General features: G+C 45.4%; 1 long non-coding RNA gene across 4 annotated transcripts; it reads left to right on the forward strand.

The window, feature by feature from the left end:
- The first annotated feature begins 2647 nt into the window (after positions 1–2647).
- LOC100911864 (uncharacterized) lies at positions 2648–8457 on the forward strand. 4 transcript variants are annotated; one of them, XR_015652353.1, is made up of 4 exons: positions 2648–2708; positions 3536–3646; positions 3858–3990; positions 5541–8457. It is a non-coding gene; the product is annotated as an uncharacterized LOC100911864 (long non-coding RNA). The 4 variants fall into 4 exon arrangements; XR_015652354.1 differs by having other exon boundaries at positions 3536–3643; XR_015652351.1 differs by having other exon boundaries at positions 3536–3597.
- Positions 8458–10114: the final 1657 nt, after the last annotated feature.

The following is a 10114-nucleotide window of genomic DNA, read 5'->3' on the forward strand; positions in this document are numbered from 1 at the left end:
CTTCTTGTCCTCTTCTTCTTAAAAAAAGATTTGTTTTAAATTATACATATGTGTCTGAGTGTGATTATGTGCACATGTGAGTGCAGGCACTACCAGAGGAGACCAAAGAGGGCGTAAGATCCCATGGAACGTGGGTACTGGGAATCAAACTCCGGTCTTTTGCAAAAGTCGTAGGCTATCTCTCCAGTGGGGCCCCGCCCCATATATGTTATTCATGTCTGAGTGTGGGTGCACACGCCATGGTACGTGTATGAAGGACAGAGGACACCATTGGGTGTGCATCTTCGCTTTCCACATCATTTCAGAGAGGGCTTCTTGTGGTTTTGCTTCTGTGTATACTGGATTAGCTGATTTGTGAGCTTTGGGGGATTTTCCTGACTCCAATTCCTATCTCACTATGGGAATGCTGTGATTACAGACCCATGTTATAGCACTGAGTTTTATGTGGAGTCCTGGGGTTAGAACTCAGGTCCTCACAATTGGACAGCAAGCACTTTTATCAGTTGAGCCACCTCCCTAGCCCACATGGAATCTTCTCTGTTTTGTGTGTAGGCACATAAAACAAAATTAGCTTTAATATATTTCACACCAGCAAGCAAGAGAAATGGTTCGTGGGCTGACAGCTGAGCCCCGAAGCTGTACCTTCCTCCTAGGCTACCTCTCCAACATTCCCTCCACTCATCAGGAGAAGTTGAAAACTCCACCCTGCACATGTGCAGATGGAGAGATGGGGAGGGACGAAACACCGCATGACAGAGCTGAAAGAGAACGGGCCTGCATGTGTTCCTGCCTTTCTGGGATCTTGGTTTCACCTCTCTGAGCTCCTGCATCCTCCTTCATGAAATGTGGTGGAAAGAATCTTTCTCAGGGTATGGTTGTGAGGACTGATGAGACTGTATAAACAAATTCTAAAATACTGTGCAGTGAATTTCTCCATAAATGGCCTAAAGAGCATGGACAAATCTGGGCAAGCTGGACTGGCAGCATATCAAAGATTCCACGTGGGATGCCTGACACAATTGTGTAGGTTGTTCCTTCTTTCTGCGTTCCTGAGGAGTGCTTAGACTTCCCAGATAGACTCCTCTAACCTCCTCTCAGGGAGGCATAAAGTGATGAGAGCAACAACAGGTTTCAAAAGCTTTACTTTCTTTCTTTGGCCTACGAAGGCTGCCACCAAGAACTGGCCTAAGAAGTACTCTTAAACAAGTCCCTGGTGCTAAGATGCGTACTAGAGACTACTACATGATGGCAGAAAAACACCAATATCCACTAGTCAGTCCAGTGGTTTTCAAATCTTTCAGAGGGGTCACATATCAGCTATCCTGCATATCAGATATTTACATCATGATTCATAACAGTAGCAAGATTACAGTTATGAAGCAGCAACAAAAATAATTTTATGGTTGGGGTCATCATAACATGAGGAACTGCATTAAAGGGTGACAGCATTAGGAAGGTTGAGAACCACTGCTGAAAGGGTTTCTCTGCAGTCACTGAGCTGGTGTTGGGGAGATAACTCAGACAAGCATGAGGACCTAAGTGCAATGCCAGAGTTCACATAAAAAAGCCAGATATAGGGGCTGGGGATTTAGCTCAGTGGTAGAGCGCTTACCTAAGAAGCGCAAGGCCCTGGGTTCGGTCCCCAGCTCCGAAAAAAAGAACCAAAAAAAAAAAAAAAAAAAAGCCAGATATAGTGGTGTGCATCTAGTAGTGGGAAGTAGGGACAGGGAAATCTCTGGGGTTTGCTGGCCTGATTGGTGAGCTCTAAGAGAAGAGACTCTGTACCAAACCAAGATGGGAAGCTCCCGAGGATGATACCTACCTGAGGCTGTCCTTGAACTTCCACATACACCTGCGTGCACGCGCGCGCGCACACACACACAAACACACACACACACACACCCCAAAGACTATTCTGTGTAGTGACATGGACACTGTTTATGATTTAGCATTAAGTCAGAATAGGCATGCAGAATCCTGCCTACATGCATACTGTGACAGGCTTGTGTCCCTGTGAGAGGCACTGCCAGGCGTCTTCAAGCACCTTCTGGTCCCTGGGTACTCCATGAGTGTTATTTGTACACACTGGTTTATGGATTCTGATGGAGAGATTCTCCAATTTATTACAACTTGGCTTATTTTTTGACCAGTTGTAAATGTTTGTCTAGGGATGTTTGGAGTACAGAAATTGAGATGAATTTTGATAATGTTCAACTCCCGTTGATGGGGGAATTATCTAATAAATATTAACGATAAAAATTGAAATAAATATGGAATGGCCCTTCTTTTCCTGTTGACAAAAAGCATTGCCATTTTTTGTTGTTGTTTTTGAAAAATGGTCGCAGCAAGTCAAGAGCTGAGCCTAGGGTGTAGCTGACTCAGATGAGGGAGGGGCTCTAGAACTCTAAGCTAATGTGGAGCCAGCAGGCAGGGCCAGGGCCAGGGAAACCCTAGTGTGAGAACCAAAAGGCTGGGTGAGACAGAGTCAGGACACTGGAAGCTATCTACGAGCTACCTAGAGGCTGGCTGATTTATGAAGTCCTCACCGCAGACCAACAGGGAAACTGTTGTGCAGAAACAGATTGACTCAGAAACACGTGATAAGACTGTGGTCTAAAAAGGGAAATTTAAGAGTCACCAAAGGGCCAGAAGCAGCTGTGACAAGGGATTAAGAGCCCAGGACGTGAGAGCAGAAACAGGAAATCCAGGTAAACAGAATTGTCTAGAATTGTCAGAATTGTGCTACTTGGGGTTCTCCTGGGCAAGCTGAGGGAGGAGAGTGGGGTGGGAAGGGGGGGGTGGGCACGAGAAGGGGGTAGGGGTTTCAGAAATTTAAGGGCCCTCATAGACACCAACAGCATCCAGAAGACACAGAACCCATTCAGGAATCTCTCACCATAACTCAGGCTCAGAATGAGAAAGTCAAGATAGGGATTCCCCTGGTGAATCAGACTGAGCCCAAGTGGAGGGGAAGGCTGTTCAGAGATAAGAATAATCCCTATTGGGTACTTAGGTGGAGAGACAAGTCTAGGCACTGGAGCTTAGGTTCTGTGGGTCCTGCATGCTCAGGCCTGCATGAAAAACTAGGTTTGGGGGAGAGACTAACTGGTGAATCACAAGTCCCAGATGTGGAGCACACGCAGCAGGCAGACCGTGGCTGCTGTCAGCAGATTTGACCACAGCCTGGATTAGCTGTTGGGCTCAGGACACTAGCCCTGGTCTTAGGCCAGAGAAAGGAAGAACTGCCTCTGGGCCCTCTAATATGAAAGGCCACAGAGCCCTACAGAACTCCATTTGGGTGAGCAAAAGTATTCAGAGCTAGGCTTTACAAGTTGATTTTATGAGGCATCTGGGCTGAAGGTGAACCACCCCACTCATTAGCTCACTTCCCCTGGGGCTGAATTCCGCAACGAGCCAGGGGAACGGGTTTCTCCAGCACACACAGACCTGTCCATCAATGTCTGCTCAGAAAAATCCTTGGCACCTCAGAGGCTGTCCCTGGCTCACCTCTGAGGCCACGTGCTTTTTCTTGCAGGCAATTTTGCTGGCTGTTCCCGGAACGGACAGGACAAAGGGACTATATTAAGGCTTCCCTGGGTTAGACAAGATTGGAACACGTCAGATGGCCAACTGCTAGCACATTGTGGTGTCTAGTATCATATATCCTCCCTCCCTCTCCCTCCCCCTCTCTTCTCCTCCCTCGGTCTTTCTGTCTCTTTCTCTGTGTCTGTCTCTGTTTTTGTCTCCATTTCTCTCTTCCCCTCCCCTCACTTGCCCCACCTCTCTTAGGGTGTGTGTTCTTTAAATTCCAGCTTAACAGCCACATGATTTAGGCTACTTCTGTCCTCCTAAAATAGGACTCTGGCCATGTCTCCAAAGGAGGCCCCTGCAACACACGGGTGGGCTGGCTGCCAGGGCTGGCAGAAGGAGATGTGTGCTGGAAATAAACGAGGAGCTGTTTGCTTACAGATCTTCCCCACCACCTCATGGGTGAGTCAGATGACTTCTCACCCCACATTTTGTTCTTACCCACTTTTCTTTTCAGGGGTGGAGATGGAGGATGCTGTCAGGTTTAAAATACACCCTCAAATTATACATATTTGTATGTCCATTTCCAACAGGGATTCGTTCTTCCTTTAACGCAACACAGAATTATTTTTGGCTTTTTCAGGTTCATTCTGTTTTAAGTCATCCTTGGCTAGGGGGTGAGCACAGGAGTTGAGAAAGTGAGATCTCCAATCTCCACCCTGTTCCTTAGTAACTGGAATTTGGGGCAAGGCAGTTCACCTCTGAAAGCTTCTGTCTCAGCTCTAGGCCCTCTTTGTAGCCCTGGAGTCTGACCCTTGACCTTCATTCTCCGGGCTTGTCATGACAGTGGGTTAAATGTTTTGGAAACATGGGGCATTCCTGTGAGGGGTAATTATTCCTAGTTTATCTCCCCCACCTCCACGCCCATCTGTTTCTCAGAATTCTTTAGTCTTCACAGTCACTCAGCCTTGACTGTGAGTAAAGTGGGTTTTTTTTTTCTTTGTGTGTGTGTGAATTGGAGACGAGTCATCTCTTCCTGGTTTTCTCCCGAATGCCACTCCCTGCATCTCTGTATCTGCTGCTGCCGCTGCTCGGAGGTGGTTCATAAATTCCCAATGTATTCGTTTTTCATGTGGTGAAATACACCATCCCCTGCTTTAGCCACATTTAGGTACCCAGCGCAGTGGCCTCAGGTATGTTACAGTGCTGTGAAATCAGCACCTGTACCATCTCGAGAGCCTGTTTATTTTGTAAAACCAAGACTGCATCCATCTAACGCTATACCCATTTCCCCTCCTTTGCCCTTCTGTCCTTTCTCACTGAGTCTGACTGCTCTCAGCTAACCCAAACCATACAGGTTTTTTTTTTTTTTTGTTTTTTTTTTTATCATTTTGTGACTTGTGTCTTCAAGGGTCATCCAGATTGTTTTTTTTTTTTTGTTTTTTGTTTTTTTGTTTTTTGTTTTTTTTTTGTAGGGAACCGAGAAAGAAATTCTCAGAACGTCTAAGGATTAGATAGAAAAGACAACATTTGTCTCCCAGAAATGGTGCACACGCATAGATCTTTCAGGACCACGAAGTTACTTTCTTAAAACGGATGGAAAAGTGTGTGGTGTTTCTGCACAGCTGGACCTCAGCTGGGCACACAGGAGCTAAAGACACCAATGTATGACATGTGGAATGGGATTAAAGCTTTCTTCCTAAATGTTTATTTCTCTCCTGTAATTTTCCTGGTGACCAAAGAGATCCTGAGAAAGAATGCTTGAGTCATTCCCACAGATGGGCTCAGGCATTGTGACAGCCACTCTTAATTGTCAGTTTGGCTCTATTTATCATCATGTAGGAGACACATCTTTACGCATGTCTTCTGAGAGGGTGTTTTTAGAGAGGATTAGCAGAGGAGGGAGGGAAGATGGGGACTCCATTCCTCAGGCTGAGGGGCCCATACTGGATTAAAGTGGGAAAAGGAGAAAGCCAGATAATTTTCTACTTGTTTCTTTGTTCTGCTTTCAGTCCCTGGAGATGTGAGCAAGCAGCCCTGTAGCTACCACAGATGGGAGCTGGTCCTGCGGTCATGCCTTCCCCATCATGATGGACTGGATCCCTTGAGCCATGAGCCAGCATAAACCTTCTTCACTTCTGTTGCTCTTTGGCAGGTCATAGCAATCAGAAAAGTAGTACAGGCGTGCACCCACTTTTCTCGCAGAGATAGGAGTGGCTGGAGGGGTTCTGGCTACAGCCAGGTTTCAGAAGGCAATTTGGGAAGAAGTAACTGAAGGGCAAGTGCAGCTGGCATGATAACTAGACCCAGCAGTGGGCCTAGGCACCGGAGGGAAGCAGCATTGGAGTCCTAGTGTACTGACAAGAGTGGGCATTTAAGCAACTATGAAGGTGTAAAGTAGGCAGAAATCCCAGCTCTCAGGCCTGGTGGTGGACTTCTGACTTGGAGTGTCATACTGTGGAGGCAGTTTCTTTATCTCTATTTTATATATCATGCTTGAATCTAATTAAACAGAACAGAAGGTGGAGGTTGGGAAGATGGCTCAGTGGGTAAGGCATTTGTCTTGCAACTGTGAAGACCTAAGTTTGAATCTCTGAAAAACCTTGTAAAGCTGGACACATCATCCATCATTCCAGGGATCCTACAGAGAGCTGGGAGACAGGGATAGGAAAAGGCCAGCTAGGCGGATGTACACACTGTGGAACAAAAGACCCTGCGGTAGCTTGAATAAGAATAGGCTCATGTATCTGAATACTTGGGATTCCGAGGTATGACCTTGTTGGAGTAGGTATGACCTTGTTGGAGTAGGTGTGACCTTGTTGGAAGAAGTGCATCTCTCAGGGTGGGATTTGAGGTTTCAAAAACCCAAGCCAGTCCCAAAGTCTCTCCTCCTGCTCAACCTGTGGATCCAGATAAAGAACTCTCAGCTACTTCTCCAGCACCGTCTCTGCCTGCACGTGAACATGCTCCTCCCTGTGATGACAATGAGTTAAATCTCTGAAACTGTCTGTAAGCCAGCTCCAGTTAAGTGCTCTCCTTTATAAAAATTGCTGGGGCCCTTGGTGTCTCTTGGAAGCAATAAAACACTGACTAAGACAACCTTATCTCCAGCAAAGTGGAAGACCAGGGTTAACACCCAAGGTTGTCCTTTGACCTCTATGCATACACACTGTGACACAAACAGGCCTATATCCACATACATAAATGTGAACACACCACACACACACACACACACACACACACACACACACACACACACACACACACACACACACAGAGACAGCCAGGAAGACGGGGTCGGGGGATGACTATACAAATATATGTGGTAGTTCCCATACCCAAAAGTAGCCATTGATGACAACTTGAGGATGTAATGGCCTCTTAGAGTAGTGCTTCAGAGACTTCGACATTCATATAAAGTAGCTGATGGGATCCAGTATTTTAGGGTGAGGCCCAAGATTCTTTACTTCTTTTTTTTTTTTTTTTTTTTTTGGTTCTTTTTTTCGGAGCTGGGGATCGAACCCAGGGCCTTGCGCTTCCTAGGCAAGCGCTCTACCACTGAGCTAAATCCCCAACCCCAAGATTCTTTACTTCTAACAAGCTTGCAGGCAACATCGCTGCTGTTGTTCAAGATGACTCCTGGAGGTCAAAGGAATGAGGGGGTATCGTGATGACACCATAGTGTTCATAGTCTGGTGCTCAGCAAGCCTGGAGTGGTATGGTCCGTAATTTTCATGCTCTGTTTTGAATCCAGAACCAATAAAAATCCAAAAAGTATTTTCCTTTAGAGGAAAAAATATGGTTTGAACCTGTATGAGGTTATTTATGAAACGTATTTCTGAGTTTACATGAATGGCATATGTTTACTGTGAGTGTTGTGTTTGATTATAAGAAGTTACTTTAGACTCTATTAGGGATGCTGCTGAGATGTTTTACCATATTCTGGAGCCACAAATTAGGAATCCTGAAATATTTTTGACTATCAGAGTTTGTGCTGCATAGTAATTTCCTCCAACTTAAAACCTTCCAATTTGGAGGAAAGCTCATTAAGACAAGGGATGTTTTTCTTTAAAACAATATTTAATTAATTTTTAACTGAATATAAATTCTTCTCTCATATGCTACATCCCTACCACAGTTTCCCCTCCCTCTACTGCTCCCAGTTCCCCTCCCTAGTTCCTTTCTCCTCAGATCCATTCTCCCTCTATTTCCTCTTCAGAAAAGAGCAGACCTCCGAGGAGTTACCAGCCCAATAGGACAAAACAAGATACAATAAGACAAGGCAAAAGTCCTCAGGTTGAGGCTGGACAAAACAACCCAATAGGAGGAAAAGAATCCCAACAGCAGACAAAGAGTCAGAGACACATCTACTCCCACTGCTAGGAATCCCACACAACACAAAGCTATCAGCTATAAATATATGCAGAAGACCTGATGCAGACCCATGCAGGCTCCTTGCTTGAGGTGGGTTGGGTAAGTGAGTGAGGCAACATGGGAGGTGAAACATTCCATTCTGCCGGGAATCTCCTTAAACTCAGGAAGTAAACAATGCAAAGATTTCAGGAATTTCCTGAAACTGACCAGATTTACTAGGTCTCTTCCTCTCCAAGCATATATAAACATATATAGGCCTTAAGGACAGCTGAGAGACACAATTAAACAAGCTGATCAGCCTAGAAGACACTCAACAAGCACGCACGCATGCACACAACCCAGAAGAGACTCACACCAACCAAATTACCTGGGAAGAACACTCCCACCCATTGAGATGTCTACAGGCTGTGCAATGTGTTTCGGGTTACAGCTTTTTTGAGCCATTGCCCATGTTAGAGTGGATTTTTGGTCATGAAACTGTCTTTGAATAATTTCTGCTGCTCTAAGTAACCCCTCACCTATAAGTAACCCCAATAAAGCTCATTGATTCATCAAGTTGGACTTTGGTGTTTACTTTTGTCTGTTTTCTGTCTGGGGTGAATAGACTCATGTCTCCCCAGGAATTGTGTACATAATAGTTTGTCTGTGATACTCTGTAGATGTTTAACCCCATTCAAAACCTTTCTCTGGGAATTGTGCTGAACTTCATGGAGAAGGGCTACCCTGTCCTTCTATGGACAGACCCATGTTGAGGTGAACACATGGACAAATTGATAGGTAGATGTGTATGTCCCTTCATCTGATAGAGCCTTTGTGTCATTTATGCTGGCTACCTTTTATAGGGAATCAGGACACGTAATGACAGCGCTTCCTGCATTCTGTGAACTGTTGTGGTAAATTGTAGAACTTGAAAAGAGAGCTGTTCAGTCAAGTCAGACGGATTATTATCTGTAGATTATTTTGGGGACCCACGACATCCAGTTCTAGGCCAAAGTGTGGGTTATTTAGGGAGCACTTGCTGCAATGGACATTTAAAGTTAATGTTCAGCCTGAGAGACTGAGTTGGTGATCTGTGGAGTCTGCAGTAACTATGGTTAGCTAGCATCTGAGTTACATGGCGGAACATCCATCTGATGTCTTCAGAGAAGTGGAGAGTTTTCTGGAATGGAAACCTGACCCTTGGTGTCAGAAGTGTGAGCAGGGGGACACTTTCCAGTTTGATGTTTCAGCATTAACAACTTGTTCCCTTGAAGGCTGTGACATCCAGCCACTCTCTCATGTAAATTTCTGCATGTTGTTAATGCGACCTAAAATGACTTCACTAAGATGCTTTATAAAAAGGCTTTGGAGAACAGATGTGTACATGGAATTCTCAAGAGAATGCCAATTTATTAATTTCCATGCTGAGTAGCTGCCGTTGGGACCAAGAATACTTCTACTCTGGGTCAGCCTGTTCTCTCCCAGTAGGGAAATCTACAGGGGAAGCCAAATTATAATGAAGCGACTGCCTGATGATGAGCGCAGACAGAGCAGATAATTAGGGGATCTGAGCAGGCTGTCTCCAACGGGGAATGGCTTGAGGCACTTTCTCCTCCTCCAGCATGTACTGAACCTGCCAAGTAGTGTACACACGTGTGTGTGCTAGCTCACCCTTGGAAAATAGGCCAGCTCACTAAAACCAGCTCATCCGTAAGCCAAGTCAGCCAACGAGCCGTTTGCCTAAAATTAGTAATTGTGGAAACATCCATGTGGAAACATCCCGTGTGTGATGGGTGGCTTCCACCGCTCTCTGAGTACTTTCCCTTGAGGTGACTGCTGACTTTTCTAAGTCCTTCCCTTCTTTCCCTCTCTTCTTCTTCTTTTCTTCTTTTCTTCTTTTCTTCTTCTTCTTCTTCTTCTTCTTCTTCTTCTTCTTCTTCTTCTTCTTCTTCTTCTTCTTCTTCTTCTTCTTCTTCTTCTTCTTCTTCTTCTTCTTCTTCATCTTCTCCTCTTCCTCCTCCTCCTTCTTCTTCTTCCTCCTCCTCCTTCTTCTTCCTCCTCCTCCTCTTCTTCTCTTTCCCCTTCTCCTACTCCTCCCCCTCTCTCTCCCACTCCCTCTCTCTCTTTTCTGCTTTCTCTTCCCCCTTCTCCTACTTCTCCCCCTCTCTCCTCCACTCCCTCTCTCTCTTTTCTGCTTTCTCTTCAGCCCTTCCTTGTTTGAAAGAGATTGTTT

The sequence above is a fragment of the Rattus norvegicus genome, chromosome 1 (assembly GCF_021556685.1).
Source record: "Rattus norvegicus strain SHRSP/BbbUtx chromosome 1, alternate assembly SHRSP_T2T, whole genome shotgun sequence".
In the NCBI taxonomy this organism is placed as follows: Eukaryota; Metazoa; Chordata; class Mammalia; order Rodentia; family Muridae; genus Rattus; species Rattus norvegicus.